A 21,395-nucleotide genomic window follows, 5' to 3' on the forward strand; every position below is an offset into this window, starting at 1 on the left:
ATTGCTTCTTATAAAGAACATTTTTTGCGCTCTTAGTTTCTTACTTAAAGAGTATCAACTGGATGATAGAAGAAAAGTGAATTAAAAAAATAAAGGAAGAAAAATTCAGTAATAATAACGACAAGCGAAACGACAGGTTGATTAAATGGCCAGATTAAAAAGAGTTAAAAAAAACTTCCCGGAGGTTACTCTTTTCGTCTTTTTTTGTAAAAGACTAGACATAAAGAAGAAAGTTTAATTTCATGGTTTTTAACTTCCAAATAAATAAATAAATATCGATTGAAAACCTATTCTAAAACTACAGAGATAAAATAATGCTTTGAAAAGGATAAAGTGAAAATATTTCTGAAACTAGGGCATAAAAGGCAATATTTAATAAAATTGCTAGAAATATATATTAACATTGTAATGAAAGACTACAATACAATAATGCTTATTTATGCTGTAGTGCTCATAGAAACAAATTAGACGAATATTAAGTTATCTAGAATTCAAAAACGAACGTAAAACTGCTTATTTTAATCGAAAAAAATTTTTCCAGAAAATATTACTTTTTAATTTAACAAGGAAATGAAAGTTATCAATAGTTTACTATTCTTTATTATGTAATTCAAATACGGATTCGTAAATGGGTAAAATGAAATTAATTCCTAAAATTTAATTAATATATCTAAAGAATCATTTGTTAAAATCTTTAATATATTATACGCTAAAAATTAAATATTTTAATAAAAACAACAATAGAAGATAAAATACAAGACAAATTATATTTATTAGGAATATCCACAAAAAAAATAGGTTCATCTTTGTACTGGAGAGCAAAAGCGTTGACACCAAAATTTAAAACATGAATAAACAAGTCTTATAGGCAGCAGACAGTCACTTCGGAACTTTTAACAAATACTAAAATCAGTCCTGATTTATCATCTGGATTTTGTTCGACAAAGCAAAGCTTAACTGTGTTTTAGTGTTTATTTTCGAATTAATGTACAGAAGAAGATAGCAGAAATGTTTATAAGAATTTACGTACCCTGAACTTTTTGATAATGATCGCAGAAAAACTGGGATCTAAATTTTAGGTACTAAAAAAAAACTTTTCTCTTCAACGTTTATTGTACATTTTTATCGCTTTTAAACAGCTATGTACGCTATCTAGGTCTATTAATTAAAAAAAAAATTTCCGATAAAAATTACACAGAATTAGAATAAAAATCATTTACAGCGAAAGAAAAAAAACACTGCAAAAATTAAACAGTAAATTTTTTTTTCGCAAGAAAATCTCAAACATAAGTAAATTGTCAGAATCTGAGCTATCTTAACACTATTGAATGATTTAATCCGAATAAATAAATAAATAATTTAATGTCATTTTATTTATTAAGCAAACCAGATCGCAATCTTGACATGTTTTGATTTTATCTCTAAACAAAATAACAAGATACAAAATGGCCGACAACAACTTATTCCTTTTCTTTTTAAATGACCCCAGTCAATGTTCGGCCATTTAAAAGACTTGATTCCAAAATGGCTACCGACATCCTAGCGTGAGTGAATCGCTTAATAGCCAAGTTCACTTCCCGCAGGTTTAAACGGTAAAAAATAAAAAAAAAAAGAAGAAAAGAAAAGTGCAGTGGAAGCAAGAGAAGTTTGAAATTGAAGGTTCTCTTTGGCTCTAACCTTTTCCTAGTTGGATAGATATAGCATCTGTATTTTTCTTCTTCTTTTTTTTTTTTTTTTAACTCGGCTAAAGAAAAAAGCTTCAATTTTAGCATTCGCATGAAAATGTTTCGGAAATTGAAATTTGGTAAAGGGGAATCCGCAGTAATGGATGAAAATTTTCTCAGATTTTTCGCAAGCTAAGTTTTTATAAAAGCAAAACTTTCGTATTGTAACGGTGACGGTCTCAGAATATGTTACTTCACTTAGAGTTAACTCGAAACAATTGTAGCATAGAAAATGGAAGATTTCTTTCAGAATCTTAATTTCATGAAATATATTCTGAAAACTTACGGATAAAAAAAATGGTAGAGATGAAACTATGTTTTAAATGCAACTTTATTTTTACATAAGGAAATTGAGAGATAGAATAAAAAGAACACATTTCGTAGAAAAAATTTAATTGTTCTATAAAGATAATCATTTAAACTAAGCAGACCAAATGATAGCATTACGAAAACATGGAATGCTTACAGGCTAAAAAAGAAATAAACAATTTTATTTCCATCAAAAATTAGTAATAAAATTTTAAAAAATAATGCTGTTTTTCTTAAAAATATTATTGCGTAGGTATATTTTAAATACAGTTTATTTAAAATATTCATTTCATTTCGATAAACAGAACCTTCAGTGTCTCAACGTCAAATAACATTCTTTGACGTTTAGACACTAAGGAATATTCTTGTTTATAGAACTGAAACTATAGTATGTCCATTTATTTACTTTCATTCACTTTTTTTTGTCTGCTTTAGCCTACATAGAGCAGAGTATATTCTATCCTTTATTGAATAAATACGCTATTTAATCGTCACTTAAATTGAATAATTCATTGTTTTGAAGATGATGCAATAACATAATTTTTTGTGTTATGGCTCTCACCAGATAAAATTTACAATTCATCACCCAAATTAAATCAATTTTTTTTTTCTAGATCACGAAGTATGTATGATTCTGAAAGCGAGCTTTCAAATACTTAAGATCTGAAACATTTCGGCTAGTTATAGCTTATAGACTTATAGAGAATCATCGCTCGTCTGGAAACTATAAACTTCCAGACGAAACCGATGTCATTCCCCTTCATTGGGATAGGCAAGTCACGTTTCAGTTAACTATTACACTCTTCATAAAATGTAGTTTTTTCATAAATAAAAAGTTTTTGCACTAAATAAAACCTCCACTTGTAGTAAGAACATGAACAAACTAATTTATAAATCTCATTTATATTAAATGTTACTGCGTGTCAAAGTTTGATGTAATTATTATACAGGCAATAAGGAATAGATTTCGACTCCACTAAAATTGGTTTTTTGAACTCCACAGTACAAACTTATAAGAGAGGTAGAGCTCATGAAAAGAATTGAGAAACCCATGATCGAAAATGCCATGTCATGCCGCTAGGAGCGCCACCTTACTACGGACTACATTTGAAGCAGTATTTCATACGCTTGTATTCGAACCAGTACTTTTGAGAACAAGACCGTCTTAATTTTGAGTTAATTCTTTATTTCCTAATAAAAATTGTGGAATATTGATTTTACACAAGCCCTAAAATTAGCCGCTTTATTGTTATTAAATAATTTGGTGATGAACTTGTAGAGCTTAGGCAATTTAGTTCCCGAATTATTCTATTACGAAAAACCACCTATTTTTGGACCTATTTCAATGCAGTTTTCGACATCTATTATAAAGAAACAAAAATTTAAGATAGCTTAGATTAATAGTTTTTTTCTAATACACACGATGATAAAAGTACTGGTTCAAATACAGTTCGTAATAGCGATGAACGATTACATTACCGCTCATGGGTTGCTATCCAAATACCTATCATGATAATGTGCCCTATCTTTCCTCTAAGTTTATACGTGGAATAAGTTCAGAAACACCCTATATACCAAAATTAATCTGTGAAATGAATAGTCAGCAAATTATATTTTCAATCTATTTCAAAAGATAAATAAGATGGATTTCCAATTCCCTAAAGACTGCTTTCCATTTAGTTACTTTTAAACTCAAAGGCAGACAAAGTATCATAAATCTATAAGGGAGAATAAAAATGAAATATGAATTTATAGATCATAGACTCATTTTAGTAAAATTTTTCAACGGTTTAGACAGACCAAGAAAAAGTACCCTCTAGAGTACAGAAAAACAATTACTTCGCTTTCACTAGTTAACCAAAAAGTAATTTCTAAGCAATCCTCAAAACCAATATAAGTCATTCTCCAATAAATTACGTCGGGTATAGACTTGACTGAGAAAAAGTAACGCTTTGTACTAATTAAACTAAATAAGATGTGATATATATTGCAATAAAATGTGTGTAGTATTGGTTAACTTACTATGCTTAGTTGTTATATAGTTATATGTTTTATAGTTTTATCTAAGAGAGGAATCGAAGACATAAATAAAATAATATCAGAATTATTCTGAGAGCTAATATTTGTAAATGTTCTTTGTTAATAGTTACAAAATAACGTAAATAAGACTCTTTTTTAAATTATAACATAAATAACACTTTTTGTTAATTATTATTTTAAAACTTCAACTATGCCTACCGTAATTTAGTGTAATAGTTTTAATATAATAGGCCACTGTCTTTGATAATTCGATTTTAGTAGATACTTACAAGCATTTTGAAAAAATAGCCATAAATAATGAAATTAAATTATTTCTTTAATTCAAAACAGTAATAAAACTATCTACATACTGAAAATAATACTCTACATACTTTGATAAAAGGAGTCATTATTTTGCTAGTTAAGTATCAAGTTTAATAGTGCTATTGTGCAGACAGGAATAAATGATAATAAATCTCAATAAGCAAAAAAAAAAACAATTTTCTACCTTGTATTTTTACTTAATAGTATTTTTCGAAGCTTTTTTATGGACGATTTGCATCATTTTCACACGGAGAAAAAAATTCTCTTAAAACCGTACACTATGATCTTAATCGAATTCCTAGTAAAAAAAAGCTGTAATTCTAGTTAATACAACCAAAATATACCGTATTTAAACCATTAATTTGGTAATTTTTTCGTTCACATGGTAACGATTTACCAAACTATATGGTGTTTCCATAGAGTCAGAAACACGGTAAATTTTACCATATTCTGGGAGTTTTTACCATACTTTTTTTCAGTGGAAAATTAGCACAGAAAGAGCTGGCCAAAGACAGGCTGGTCAACTTGATTTAAGAGTCATAAATACTGTTGTTAACTCACAGTAGTTAAGAAAGGCTCAATTTCGAACAGAAACTTCTGAAAATGAAGGCGATGGTATTTTTACAATTCTCAATAAACTATCTAATATTATTAAGTTTTTAACGTCTTTTTTATTTATTTAATAATAGTGTCTTATAAAATTAAAATATTTCAGGTCACGCTTAAAATGCATAAATAACTCTTAACTCAAGCAATTAAAACTTTAATTAAAATCAATTGCAAAATTGTTTAAACTTAACACATTTCTACATTGCGTTGAATTTGATCATGTTAAGTTTAATATACTCAGTTTATTTATTTATGATTTATTTATAAATTTATATATTTATCAGAATTAAAAATACTAAATTGTAATTCAATCTGACCTCAAACTTGGTTTACCTTAATACCTTATGCAGTTTGCGCGAAATGTGCGCGATGATATGGTTCAAAATACTAATATTATGGCTCAAGCTGGAACTGAGAATTATATTACCAATATATTATATACTCGTTTTCACTGAACTAAAAACAACCATTTTTTTTCGTTTTCTAATCATTTAAGCAATAATATTAAATTTAGCATTATGATAAATAAGCGTTATTATTTTGTATATGAAGAGATTATATATATTTCCTTTCAAAACTTTTTATTACACGATACTTTTTACCAATTAATCAAATAAAAATGCAGCACTTGCAACATATTATAACAAATATTTTATTATTATTGCGTGTTTAAATATTCTAAATTTATTTCCCTTAATGTGTTTTAACTTCCATCCGAAAAACTATGCTAACATTTGTTTGTAATAAACATAAGGTAGGAGAGAAAAAACAAGTTAAAAGATCTTTATGTGCTTTGTAATAAATTCTGAAAATGGGAAAAGTAAATGAAATAAAATTTCTCCAAAGTTACCTTTTAGAAATATCACTAGAAAATTCAGAGAAAAACTATCAAAGAAGCAAACCAAAGAGCTGAATAGAAGTAATATTAATAACCCCATCGCATCCAACACTTCGCAATACGTTTTCACTTTTAATATCTCTCCATGTTCTTGGTGAACAAGCATTATCAACTCTTATACTTTTTATTTACTCACCAAAAATAAATAATACCACGACGTGACGACTGAGTAGTTAGAGATAGTAGGAAAACATTCTCAGAAATACTTCAAATTTCCGTCTAGAATTCTTGCCAGAAAATTTATTTTTTTATATATTTTTTATTCTCTTTACGCAGGCTATTTCAGATAGTGAATTACTTGGGAATTTAAGGAATTATTTTTCGACGTGACGACGGTTTTTGGGGAGTACTTTTTGTGCATTCTTTCATACATCAGACGTTTTCGAGCTTGGTGCCTTTTTTTACCAAATAGTAAAAAAAACTTTGTATGCGATAAAAAGAAATCTGGAATGGTGTGTTTGGAGTTCAGTAAATGGCTTCAATTCGTCATTTTCAGTAGCATTGTTTTTTTATAAATTTGAGACAGTGAAGAAAGGTTTCATTTTTAGTGCAATTTCCAAAGCTATCAAAAAGCGCATTCTAAGATTCACAAAAGAAAATCATGTGTTATACTGAGCATAGAAATGGGTATTTGTGAACAATGAAATACAGTCCTACGACACGCAATTCACAATCGAACTTTTAAAAAAACAATGTAAGAAAAGTTGAAAGAAAAAGCTATAGCAATTCAACATGGCTCAAATCCATGGCATTTCTCAAAGCTATAGCATTTTAATATTGTACATTCAGTACAAGTGCTGATGTCCTAAATAAGACTGATTATTATTATTTTTGACTGATTATTATGATTATTATAGATTAGTTTTTGGAGAGATGACGGTTTTAGGAGGATGCTTTTTGTGCCTTATTTCATGCATCAGTTTTCAAGCTTGGTACGCTTTTTCCCAGGGAGTAAAAAAAAATTATATGCGACAAAAATAAATCTGGAATGGTGTGTTTGGATTTCAGTTGGCTTCAATTCTTCATTTTCAGTAGCATTTTTTTTAAAATTTGGGACAGTGAAGAAAGGTTTCATTTTTAGTGCAATTTATAAAGCTGTCTAAGATTCACAAAAGAAAATCATGTTATGCTGAGCATAGAAATGAGTATTTATGAACAATAAAAAACAATTCTACGACATGAAATTTGCAATATAACTTTTAAAATACAGGGTAAAAACATTGAAAGAAAGCTATAGCATTATAACATGGAACATTGCTTTAAGCTATAACATTTCTCAAAGCTATAGCATTTTAACATGTAGTACTTGTGTGGATGTTCTAAACACGACTGATTGTTTTCAAAAACTTTCAATTGGAAAATAATTCAGATTGAAAAATTAAACAATTCTTGCAGAAAATTCATATGCAAAAATAAATATTTGTTTTCTGGAAAGTCTTGGCTTTAGTTCAAAGATTTTCCAACACATGATTGTGCAGATAGTAAACATGAAAACAAAGGAATAAAAATTATTTAAAAATACATTACGATTTTCCAAAACTCCTAAATGAGTTAAAACAAATTACAATATTTTCGAAATATCCAACATTAGAAGAAATTATATTTTGTGATTGGAGGACGAATATTGCACTAGCTAAAAAAAATAATACAGGAAAACCGCAGCGCCATATTTTTAATTTCTTTCGAACTTAAAATAGGAATTAAATTAGAAAGAACATTTTTCCTGTCGCATGAATATGTTGCCAGAATAGTTTTGTTAACCTTAACCGTCTTCTTGTTATATACTTTTGAAATTGCATTTTAATGCGATTTCTGAAATTATCAAAAAGCACTTTCTAAGACTCGCAAAAGAAAACAGTGCTATTTTCATCCTTCACTAAAGTTGCATCAAATTTGCTCGATAATGTGATTCTACACATCATAAACGAATGGTGTTTGGATAATTAATCTTAGTCAAAACCAATAATTTCTAACGGTTATCAAAATAAACTGGATTATGAACATTTAGTTGAGAGAGTAATTGCAAAAATACTTCTACTAAAAATACTTGCATAAAATATAATCGTTCAATTTGGAGCTTTTTTATCCCAAATTTTAACTCATTTCATAATTTTTTTTCTTTATTCAAAGCCCTTATGTAAGTTTTATTTCAAAAACTTTTATCGAATGCTTAATTATTTAACAAGGATTGTTTGGTTGAGAATAGTAGCAATTTTCCACTCCAGATTTGGCCAAATGAATGAGATTAGAATAGTAAATATTAGTACAAATGTAGGAATCAAAGTTTGGGACCAGTTCTTCACTCCAGACCACTTCGAAGAGCGATCTTTCAAATTCTTCTGCTTTTTAATTTTCGAATTCTCGCACTTATTTAATTATTACTTATTTATTCTCGTAATTATTTAACAAGGATTACTTGGTTGAGGATAGTAGCAATTTTCCACTCCAGATTTGGCCAAATGAATGAGATTAGAATAGTAAATATCAGTAAAAATGTAAGAATCAAAAGTTTGGGACCAGTCTTTCACTCCGGACCACTTCGAAGAGCGATCTTTCAATTCTTCTGCTTTTTAATTTTCAAATTCTCGCATTTATTTTTTTACCTTCGTTAAATTTTAGAATTTAAAATTAATATTCTATGCTTACACAATGATACATTTAAAAAATGTGACTTCGAAATAAGGTTATCGAGAAAAAAAAAACAAGATTTTAGCATCATGAAAGAAACAAAACTTTATTCTGCTGAAAATTGTTGATGAAATTGAATGATTGTTTAAAATTTGAAGCTTATTATTTCATAGTTTCTCTAAGGCAAAATGTTTAAATAGCTAAGTTGAAATTTATAAAAATATTTCCTTGCAGGTTGGGAGCTTTTTGAAAAAAACTTCTTTCATTATTTATTAAATTTTATAACACCTATAAACAAATCCTTTTCATAAGAAGTACCAAACAAGGAAATATTTACTGAGTAAAATAAAGTCGGCGCAAGTTCAATAATTCCATCCATAAAAGAAAAACAATATTAATTCTAAGCCTAGTTATATCTGGTAGTCCCTAAAGCCCACCTTTATACTTGGACATACACAACAGTTCAGAACCGCCATAAAGTGGTCCCGTTTTCGCCTAATGATATTGTCTTTATGTTCCAAATATTTCACCACAGTTGTTGTGGAGGAAATTTAGCCAGTTTGCTGCAAGTAACAACTTTTTTTTTTACTTCTTTTTCCCGTTTTCATATTTCATGGGCCTGTTCCTTTTCTAAAAGCGGTTTTATTTGTTTTCGCTTTCATTGATATTTATTGTATTCATTTAGGTTCCTGAATTATGTATTGTCTTCGACCGGAGGCTACAAGGTTTCTTATTTCCAAAGTGGAACAATTGGTGGTGGTTTATATTCATCGAGATATTTTATTAGTTCAGCAAAAAAAGAACCGAAAACTAGGCTCAGAAAGAGGAAGATGATATTGGAAGTTTTGAAATTATGCATCGTGTATCACAGGGGTAAGTAATTGGACGAATCTTAAAGATAAAAAAGGGAAGAAATTAATTCAAGTTAATTTGATGGCAACGTCATTAGGGATATCATTATATTATGTCTCTTTCTCATTATGGCTAATTATAGGTAAAGAGGTTTTATTAAGTTAATTCAAAATTTATCTTTGGCTCAAGGTTAGTTTAAGGGACTCTGAGACGTATTTTTAAAATTTTATTTAAAAAATTTATTTATTTATTTGAATTTTTGTTATATTGTACTATTAAATAAGTATGCAAATTTTGTTTTGTGCAGGATATTTTTAAAAATATTTCAATTTTAAAAATTTTAAATAACTTATGTGCTTTTTATTTTACATAACTAGAAATATTTCGCTTTAATATTAATTTATTTAACTTCAAATTATCCAACTTTTAATTTTTCTTAGACATATTATGTTATTTTAAATTCATTGATTTTTTTTTTAAATATTGTGTTATTTTAAATTTTGTTACTAAAAATTTATAGTTTTAAAATCGCATTTTTTTTCTTTTTATTATTTTTACGAGCATTTATGTATCAAAATTAAAAAAAAAAATTAAAATTCTTTTAAACAAATTAAAATAGTAAGCTCTAAAGTGTAAATATTAAAAAAAAGATTTCTCTTTTTTTATGATTATTGTTTTAAAGTTTTTATTTCATTTCATGATCGGCATTAAACAGCTGGACCTATTTTTGGATTAACGGCTATCAAAGTTCAACTACTTAGCGATGCAATTTTGAACCCAACTCAGAAGACAAAGAAACTCCTGGATCAAGCATTGAGAAAAATTACTGTCAGTAGAAAACTTCTGAGGAAACTTGCTTACATTTGCGATATAAGGACAGAAAACGACGAAAACCAGCCGCGGTTAGCTCGACGCCCTGGAATTTTAACTCATATTCCGTCTTTCACTGAGGATATTTTGCGTCCGCACGCCTGCGAACCGGGAGCAGAAAGTGTGATGACCAGCCAAAGTTGGGGCTCAAACCTCATTGAAAGATGAACGCTGTATCCCCTGGGCCACTGCAATCCTTTTACGAAGCTTAAAACATTTAACAAGATTGATCATGAAGACATTCGAAACATTTTTTGATGTACAACGGGTGAAGTTAGCTTTCGTTTTATTCTAATTCAAATACAAACATAATTTATCCCCATTTTTACGAGAACTGTCAGCGTTAGTTTTTTTTTAAATAAAAAAAAAGAAACCTCATAGTTTTTAAGCTTTTTGTGTCACGGAGTACAAAAATGTACTTATAAAATAGATAATAACAATAATTTCAATAATTAATTTTCCACACCACTCCTGTTTATTTTAAAAACAGGTACCTTACTTGTTCTTTAGGTGTATAATGAATAGAAAATACATACAAGATTTCAAGAATAGAAGGTATAGATGAAATGAATCATGAATATAAAATACAAGATATCATGAATAGAAAGTAGGGTTCGAGATTTTTTTGATTAAAATCGGATTTTTTTTATTTAAATCAGATTTCTTTGATTTTTATTCAAATACATTGTAAAAATTTTATGATTTATCATTAAATGATAATTTATGATTAAAAAAACCTTATAAATGTTTAATCAAAATTTAATTAATATTAAAACTATATTATAACAATATTTTAGAAGCTCTCTAACCTACTAAAATAACATTTTATTATAATACATAGCTTTAAATGCATAGCAACCATTTTGAAACAAATGCATGATTGAAATTTAAAGACTAGATCAAATAGAGAATTTAAAGAATACTTCAGGGGTCTATCTAGATTTTTTTGCGAGATACTTATTTTGTGAAAATTCAGACATAACTTGTGAAAATTAAAAATTATAAAAAAAATTGGTACAAAAATATGGATTTATCGTTTCTTATGAGACAAAAAAATAAAATTTTAGGAAAAAGTATTTTGTGAAATTTCACCAAAGTTTAATTTGTGAATGTACCGCTAAGCTGTAGTACATTTGGCTTGGACAGACCCCTGTTCTTTAACTATTAAAACAAAGTTTCAATTAGCAAACCATAATTTCAATTTAAAATTGAGATTTTCTTTCTCTTGATTTTTAATATGACGAAATAAATGTAACAGATTGTGTTTATAAATGTGGTCATTCATTAAAAAATAAATATATATTTTCATATTAAAATATTCATTTTTAATCCTACATCAAAATAAATAAGTTAAACCAAAAGTTTTTTTAAAAAATTTATGTACTTTTTGGAATTTTTTTTTCTCCACAAAATTTCTTAATGGAAAATCTGATAATGTCAAAGATACTGCAAACATATTATAAGAAAAAAATACCAGTTACCAGTTAATAACTCTACTGCTTCAAATAGACTTTGAAAGGGAAGAGTGACACTATATCAGGAAAAAAATATCTGAGTTCATCATGAAAGGGAAGAATGACACTATATCAGGAAAAAAATATCTGAATTCATCAGCCTTTTTTTTTTCTTTCTATTTTTGGCATATCAGGGTAATTTCTTTTTACTATAACCGCAATCTTTAGAAATATACATTTTCCACCAATAAAATATAATGTAGATTTTAATTCCATGCTTTTTCAATCAAAAATTAGAATTTTAACTAATATTTTATTTGAATTTTTTTTTTTGCAATTTCAAAGTTGTTGGAATTTAACACACACCAAGAAAGAAAGTAATTTTGTTAACTAAAATTAATTAATGCAGCAATTTATTTAAAATAAATTTCAATACTAAGAAAAGAAAATAATAAAAGTATCAATAATTTAAACCACTGTTTTTTAACTTTTAAAATCAATATACATATAAAAAAATCAGTTGATTTAAATCGTTTTTTTTTAAAAAAATCATTTGATTTAAATCATGATTTAAATCGTGATTTAAATCAAGCTGATTTAAATCAACAAACCCTGATAGAAAGTACAAGATATAATGCAATAAAAACTTTAACGCATGAAACCTTTCCGTAAAAAACTTCTTTTCCACGTAACGTTTTCTTCTGTTTCTATCCTTCGTATTTTGATCAAAAATTTCACAATTTTAAAAGTATTTTTCAAGTAAACTATTAAACAAAAATAAATAAATAGATTACAAAATGTAGTTATTTGGCAGAGTTCATAAATCAAAAAGGAAAATTTACAGATTTATTCTACATAAAATATTTCTTTATAGTTATTATAACCAATAGCTCTTTAACTTAAAAACAAAATAAATAGCTAAGAAAGCAAGTTATAAAACAAGAAATTTTATCAAATACATTACTGTCAGCATCCAATTATTGCAGGGGCAGCACATTACCAATTCTACATTAAGCTTCCGAAGACTAGTCTATTAATTCACATGCTGTTCTTCATAACTTAGTTTATCGAACTTTTCACGCCCAACGCCTCATTAATTCTGCTTTAGCTAACGAATCGATCTATTCTCAAGGAATTGGTTTATTAAACCACAAAAGATGCAAACTACAGGTTCTTAGAAATACAGGGAGAAAGTGGTTTATCGAAATAAAAGGCCGCCTACTTATGTTTCAAACAATTCTAATTAGTAAAAAGAAAAAAATAATTATAAATTCTTTAAAAAAATGTATAAATGCTTAAGACTTATAACGCATATTTTCTTGGGAAATAAGTTACAAAAAAATATTTCTAACATAGTGAATGGTAACTGTTAATTTGTTATATGAATCAATCAAAAGGGCTGACTACTTACATTTGATATAATTCTAACCAATGAAAATAAGCCTTCTTTTAAAAAAAAACAAATACTTAGATTTTTAAAACCTTTCCTTGGATAATAAATTACAACCAAAGAGTTTCAGTTGTTAATTTGATATTTAAACTAATCAAATGGGCCACACAACTTACATTTGAAAAAATTCCAACAAGTAAATACTAAATTCACAAAAAAAATTTGAATTCTCTAATTTTTTATGCATTTTTTTGGGGGAAATAAATTAAAAGCAATATTTTCCTTACTTAATATGCGTTTACAGTTAAAAAAATTAACAAATACTTAAATTTTTATAGAATATTTTCTAGGATAATAAACTATAACTAAAACAATTTTGACTGTTAATTTGTTATTTGAGTTACTCAAATGGGTGCACAATTTACGTACGGATAAATTCCAATAATTAAAAACTAAAATAACGAGAAAATTTTTAAAAATTCTCAAATTTTAAAGCATATTTTTAGAGTAATTAATAACAAGCAACATTCCTCTTACTTAATAAGGGTTTACTGCTAACTCGAAATTTTATTCAATCAAAAACGCCACCTGCGTAAGTTTCTAATTAATAAAATATAATGCGTAAGTTTCTGCGTTCTTTCAATACTATTTTAACAAATATCTGGATGTTCATAGCAAATTTTCTCAAGTACATAATGAAATATACACAAAATATTCTAACATGATGAACTTTAGATGCTAACTTTCAAGTTTAATTAATCAAATAGCTAACTATAACCGTTTAAAGCTATTCAAGTAACCTAACAAGCCAACGGTGGAAGAACATACAACAAACCAAATCAAGGACCCAATATTATTTTTTTATAGAATATTAAATGCATAAATATTATAATAATCTTAAGGTCGATAGCGCATATTCCAAAAATGTTAAAACTGACCTCTTTCGGTGTACGTTTTTGTTAGCATCTATGTAGGATATTGCTTCAATTTTGCTTTTCACCGAATATTTACATATATTTACACTGTGATAACTATTCTCTCTCTCGTATGCCTGTTTAGGCAGAGGGGTGTGATTGTTCTGGTTTTCAGTGGCGCCATCTATGGCCAAGAATTCGACTTCTACCACCCATACGTCACACCAATTTATAGGGCGAACCCATTCATACATCCATTCATTCATATTCACAGATCACAATTTTAACCTGAATCAGAGAACGATCTATCTCCAATTCAGTACCCCCAGAGGTTTCGATTTGCTATGGGAACATGGAGGACTTTGCGACTCGACAGATTTAACGTGCATCAGTTACCATTTGCATCAGTTACTAGCTTGCAAGTGGTATAATATCAAATATCCCCAAGACATTTCAAAGCGATATCAGAAGTAGTTTCTTAGAAAATAGAAAAGATGTATCGAAAAAAGATCAGTTTTAGCATTATTGATATATGCCCTACCTTTTCCCCTTAACAGTTTTAAAATGAAAAAATATTGATTATCAGGACCAGTTTATTAAATAAATAAATAAGTTCGGATAATAAGTCCGTAAATAAAAAAATAAATAATTCCAAATTCTAGAAAAAGTGGTTTCTAGTAACGATTGTTTACGGTACACTTCCCTTAAATTCAAAGCAATTTAAAAACACACAGACATTTACAAACCAACTCTAAACTTATTATAATAACAGATATATAATATAATTAAAAAAGAAATTCTTAACAATTATTTATGATAGAAGAATTTTATGAAAAATGTCAAAGCTGCGTCAAAGAGTTCAATTAGTTACTGCAAATTAATTTCGAATCTAACCGTGAGAAATTCGACAACTCATCTTTGATCATCAGGTCATCTAATTAATTAAAAAAGGTTGTACAAGACACCCGTTTCATGTCAATGTAAATAGTTGGACACATTCCTAACCCTTCAGGAGTACCCTAAAGCTTTATTGACACCAATGACATCAAAAGCTATTTGACTATTCTGTGCAGATGTCTTAATAGTTTAATAAGACGATGTTGATGACATTTTGATGACATAAGAATGATTAAGTCGCATGAACTTCATTATACTAAAAAAATATTGCACAAATATTTAGCATTTACAAAACTCAATTTAAAGTAGAGTAATATTGTATAAATATGACTTTTTTATTGAACAATGAACGGACCACCCCGAAAATGTTTTTATCCTTATGATCGAATTTTCATGTTCTAGGAATCAATCTTAATAGTTCAAAGGGGTGACATCAAATATCCTAATTAATTAGAGCAGACGATATTTTAAGTTACGAAATCAGACACAAAAACATACCTTCTCTGAATAAACGAACATTTTTTTCAACTTATTCGGATTTCTGACCCCTACCATTTAGGGGGTGGCAGCAATTTGGGAAATATGGTCCCAATAGTTTGAACTCCTTTATGTTTATTTTATTTTTTGCGTATATCACCATATCTTAAGAACATTTTTAAGAGGATTGAACATTTTTTGCTCACAATTATAAAATTTGTTTATCCAAAAATAACTTCATGCAAAAAATAACTTTCAGTAAAAAATTTATTATTTTTTATCATTTCATTTAACAATAGATGAAAAATTTTGAATTGTAAGGTATACAATTTTTACACCACTTTCAAAAAAATTCATATTACATGGCAAAACGCAAAATTTGAGTGATATCAGTCAAATGCTTTCTGAGAAATCGAATTTTAAACATACGTCAAAAAAAAGGTATATTTATTCAGAGAAAATACTCCTTTGTGTCTAATTTCGTAACTTAAAATATCATCTCCGTTATCAATTAGTATATCCGAAGTCACCCTTTCAAACAATCAAGATTGAGCCCTAGAACATGAAGATAAGATCATAGAATCAAAAGTTATTCAAGTTGGCTCATTTTTTTTACGTATTTTATTTAATCTTTCACGAAATAAATTAAAGAACATTTTTCCACTGAAAACGTAATCGTTGTAAATACCCACTTTAAACATTAACAATTTTAAAATTTATTTTTATTTCTGGCTGTTAAAAATGGAAAACAAAATAGTAAAAGCAGGAAAACGGTATTAGAAAGTATAGAAATATGACGGTAAAATTTCAAACCGAACCTGGCTAAAATTCAAAATGCATTTTTCTAATTTATTCACAGTGAACTTACTTATTCTTTATAAATTGCTGCTTAAAACCAGTATTCCTAATAGACTGTATATTTAGAATTAAAATCATTGTAGAATATCTACTTAAAAAATAGATTAGAAGTACAGAAATCTCTAGAATACAAATAATAAACAGAAAATTACGTTGAAATACAAAATAACTGATCTGTCTGAAATTCGAATTGCATTCAGAATTTTGAACCCGTAAAGTAATTTCGTAGTGAAGTTTATAAACATGTCCTATACCATCATTTTCGAAAATTATATAGAAAACAAAATATATATTTTACAAACATTTAAATTTGGTTAGATAATATCACGATAATATTAAAAATAATCAAGATTGTCTCTAAATCGTGTTTAACTCATTTTCTAACTTGCATAACTGTATCTAATTTTCATTTAAAAAACGATATTTCAATTCGAGCTGCATCCTTTTATTATTTAGAGAAGTTTCCCACTGTAAAAAAAATAGAATTCACGATATATCGATATGCTTTGACGATGTATCGTTACATTAAATATCTGACATTGCTCAGCACTAGTATCTACCATTTTCATGTATTCTAACTAATACAGCTTATGTCCTATAGAAACATTTAATTACTTAAAAGCATTGCTTCTTATTTATATTGAAAAACTTTCTACCACATTAAAGACTACAATAAATGACTAAATATATTTCAATCTAATCAGCATATTGTTTAACTAGAGTTTAAAATATTAGTCTAAGAAACTAATTACCGCATGAGAATGAATCAGAATTTTAAGTAGTCTAACACGAAGCTCACAAATATTAGAGCAACATTATTTGCAAATTTATTATTCGCTGACCATAATCTCTTGTAAAACAGATTACCTCGGCTTCAAGCCAGCAATGTGTCATCCACAGTTTTTTTTGTCATGCGCAAAGGAGCCAAAAGAAGACTTGTTATTTATCAAATTTCACTTTATAACATATGGTGATGAATGAGAAAAGCGCAAATGCTTACGTGATATATTAATATGCTAGGATAGAGTGTGTTTGTCATGATTAATACGTTAAAAAGAAAAACAGAGGTGCAAAATAATGAAGTTACCTATTTCAAAACAAATAGATATCTAAAAAAATTTTGCATCTATAAACGTATTGATTAATATGGTATTAAGCTTCGAAACGATGAAGCATTCAAATTAATTGAAAAATATTACAACAATTAAATATAAATTGCTAATTATCATAAAATCATATGTGATCCAAATTAATATTTTAATTAAGTAGATGAAAAGAAAAGAAAATGCAAGACTAAAAAAATATGTAAGAAAAAAAAAAAAAAAAAAAAGATAGATAAAAAAGTATTTGATACACAAAAAATAAAATACACAACAAATGCATTATTATCATGCAAGTTCTAAAATAATATCCCAATATTTAATAATAACGAAAAGAAACTATTCAAGTATGCCACGATGATAACATTGAAATATGACTACATCTTAATAATAATTAAGAAAAAAAGTAAAATTAAAAATTAGGAAAAATAAGAATAATAACTGCATGGTAATCGAACACAGGGTTTCCCAAAAGTAAGGAAATAATCAAATATCTTGCATCTGATCAAAAATCCAAAATTACGAGTATGAAATACACCGAAGAGCCATTACATAATGACCACCCAACATCTATAATAATGGGCTCGCCCATGTTTTCATGGTTTCTCGCCCAGGAATAATGTTTTCATGGGGCACATTAGGACCCATAATCCTCATAGAACAATCCCAGACGTCTGTAAGCTACTTGAACATAGTTGCAGACCAGGTTCACCCATTCATGGCAACAGTTTTTCCTGAGAGGGATGGTGTTTACCAACAGGATAATGCACCATGTCATAAGGGTCGAACCGTCAAGGAACATTCCAGTGACTTTCAAGTCATTTCCTGGCCCCCAAATTCACCTGACCTTAATCCAATAGAGTATTTGTGGTCATACTTGGAAAACTAAATTCGTGCTGCCACGCTACCCCCTCGCAATGTGAGGCAATTGCAGGACCAGTTGGTGAAAGCTTGGTACCAGAAACCTCAGACTACCTATCAGCACCTATGCCACGGCGGGTGCTAACAGTTTTGAGGGCTAAAGGTGGTCCTTCATGTTATTAGCAGGGTGGTCATAATGTAATGGCTCTTCGGTGTATATTAAGAGATGGATTCAATGATACTAAACTTGACCCCCCCCCCCAAAAAAAAAGAAATGACTTCCTGGGCTGGGAGAAGGAAAATTAATATCTTAAATGAGAGCCCCGTTTAATACTGCATATTTGTACTTTCCAGAAACAAAAACACAATGATCACTCTTTCTGAACTCTAAATCCATTAAAATTTGACGTTTAAGTATAGTTTCAAGTTATTTGATTAGTATTGTGAAAGTATTTGGTTAGTATTGTGAAAATTGTTTTTTTTTTCTTGATCTTGAAAATACCAAGTATTTTCGGAGGTGCAAAAATATTAAATTTAACAATTTTTTTTTTCTAAAAATGGATAATAAATGGCAATAATAATTAAATTTATGGTTTCAGTATTAATGATTATCAAAATAACTCAAAATTTCGTTTTTGTTTCAATCCTACGAGTTTTTGTACAAAGTCCAGTCAGAATAGAACCGAACAAAAAAGAATAAAGAGAGAGTGACTGATAAAATCTTTGCTCGAACAACTTCAAATGATGGATTAACTGAAGACGTCGGAAGTAGGTAGGTTTCTTTTAATTAATGAGATACAAAAATTTAGTTTTGGGAACACCAGAAATCAACTCAAACAAAAATACTTTCCTATTAGATTTACAGAGACGTTGTTGAGGTTGTTAAAACGTTTTTTTTTTTAACTCAGACCAATGTTTCCTTTTATTTTAAGAGTAAAAGTATTGCTGTGTGTAGACGAACCAATAAACAAGGTTTCATTAAGAGTTGGAGAAAAAGTGAAAATATAAAGAAACAGCTAGAATGGAAACTATACAAGATTAACCGTTAAAAGATTGAAAAATGGAATTAAAAAAATTTAAAAATTAAAAATTAATTTCAGCTTAGCAGTAAAAATCTATTTAAAAAAATATTATTAACTTATATATTATATTATATAAATATGTTGCTAATTAAAATGTTAAAAAATAAAAATCCTTTATTCGTTTGATGTTTTAATTCAATCTCAAAATTTTCATTAGGGATTAAAAAATGAAATAAAAGCTTCATTCAGTTGATTCTTTATATCCTTAACGTTAACTTTTATGAAACTTTGTTGAAAAATTAATAGTGCATACAAGCTCGGTATTTTTAGGTAATAAATATATATATTTTTTACGAATTTAGTATAAACTTCCTTAAAAATCTTTTTTTTTTAAATTTATTTATTTTCATTTATTCTTCTTTATAAAGTATTTGTTTGGAAATATTTCAGAAAATATTTGTTTGAAAAGACGCGGTAACTAACAACAAATACCTACAAAAACAACGTTGAGATTCATTGAATATCTCTATATCTCATCCACTTTTATTGCTGAAAATTTTATATTAAATCGAAGTCATTAAGTATAAATATAAAATTAAACGAAAAAAATGTGAAATGTTAAATAATACAACATTAGTTCGTAATTTAAAAAAAAAACATAGGTATTACAGTAAAATATTTTGGTTTTAATGCCAAATATTTCTATGCCAAATAAGTGTAAGAACCTAAATTTTTTAATGCGAACATTATTGAGCATTAAGACAAGAAACTAATATAATTAACGATTCTTGTATGTTTGCATATCTGGTACAGTGGGTTGCTTAATAATTTAATATTATATTCGCCGTCAATATATTGTTTCAAATAATTAAATAAACCATTTAACAGTATATTACTTTTCAAACACGATTATAAAATTTTTGAGAGAGCTTTTTTTCAGAAATATGCAATTAAAGTTGCATATGTATAAAACAAATTTTTATTTTCATTCTATTTGTAAATGCTATAATGTACATAATGTTTAATAAATTAAAATAATTATAATTATTAAAAGAGATGCAGAATTGTAAAAAAGAATTTTAATTATTAAAAGTAATCAAAATGAACAGGAAATATAGCAACTTACGCACCCTATACTTTTGAAGCAGTTTAGCAGAAGTTTGGCTTACCTGAAAAATAATATTTTATAATTAGCAAAAATATTGAAATCAAATATTTTTCGATCTTCAGAAAAATTTAAAAAATGAAGACTATCAGTCCAAACATAGACTGTAAATAAAAATTATTCACATTCAATACCATAAGATTCAAAACGATTAAGGTTTGAAATAATACAAGAAACATATGGATTAATTATAACTTTAATAAAAAAAGCAGAATAAAAAACACAATTAAAGTGTTATAAGTGCTTTCACCTTTAATTAACGGACAGGAAAATATTACGAATTTTATATATTTTGCGTTACAGTTAAAATACACCCAAATTATTAAGTTCATGATAATACTTCAAGCCATAGAATTTAGTTAAATGAAAACAGTGTAACAATTCGTGTTAAATAAAAATGCGAGTCCATTTTTTGGAAGCACACTTCCTCTGGGAACATTATTTTAAAAAACATAAGTTCCAACTAAACTGTTGAAAAAAATACATGCAGGGTGCTCCGTAATGACTGCCCTTAATGTGTTTTTTGTAATCCCTATCAAAAATGCATAAAAAAGAGTTCCAATTGACCTTTCTTATTCTTGAGGTTCTTTGAGTGAGGAATATTCTTTAAATAAGGTTATTTACAAAAATTATTTTGAAATTTCACAAATTACTCCTGAAATTGGAAACATAAAACCTGTTTGATTGCTGGAAAAATTGGAATATTATTTGATTCATAAAAAATTTCTTTAGCAATTTTTGTCTTTACCCGTTCATTTTTAAATTTGCTATCTCAAATGTATATAGCTTTTTTTATTTACCTTTTTAATTAGGAATCTATAAAATATACTATAAAGGCAGTTGTTATGAAATACCTTCTACCCAGCGCTATATGCTATATATATTACACATTTTAACAGGTGTTCCCCCAAAACAACATAATTCTTTCCCGAAGGCACAAAAATTCTCCTCATAAAACTTAAGTGGTTTTCGCTAGTTTTTTTTTTATTAGCGCTATAGCTTTTGATTAATTAATCTGCATACA

At 27.6% G+C, this 21,395-nt stretch overlaps 1 protein-coding gene across 7 annotated transcripts in view; it reads right to left on the bottom strand.

Annotated features, from left to right (window-relative positions):
- The window catches only part of LOC107448983 (FAT atypical cadherin kugelei), a 653,420-nt gene that overhangs the window by 575,795 nt on the left and 56,230 nt on the right, over nucleotides 1-21,395 (bottom strand). For 2 of the 7 annotated variants that reach the window (XM_087154413.1, XM_071187807.2), the window contains one exon: nucleotides 20,337-20,375. The exons of the other annotated variants lie outside the window; for them this stretch is intronic. The gene's annotated coding sequence lies outside the window, so the exon portion shown is untranslated. The remainder of the gene's footprint in view (nucleotides 1-20,336; nucleotides 20,376-21,395) is intronic. 7 annotated transcript variants of the gene reach the window in all.

The sequence above is a fragment of the Parasteatoda tepidariorum genome, chromosome 11 (assembly GCF_982258835.1).
Source record: "Parasteatoda tepidariorum strain Cologne lab strain chromosome 11, Ptep-v5.0, whole genome shotgun sequence".
Classification (NCBI taxonomy): domain Eukaryota; kingdom Metazoa; phylum Arthropoda; class Arachnida; order Araneae; family Theridiidae; genus Parasteatoda; species Parasteatoda tepidariorum.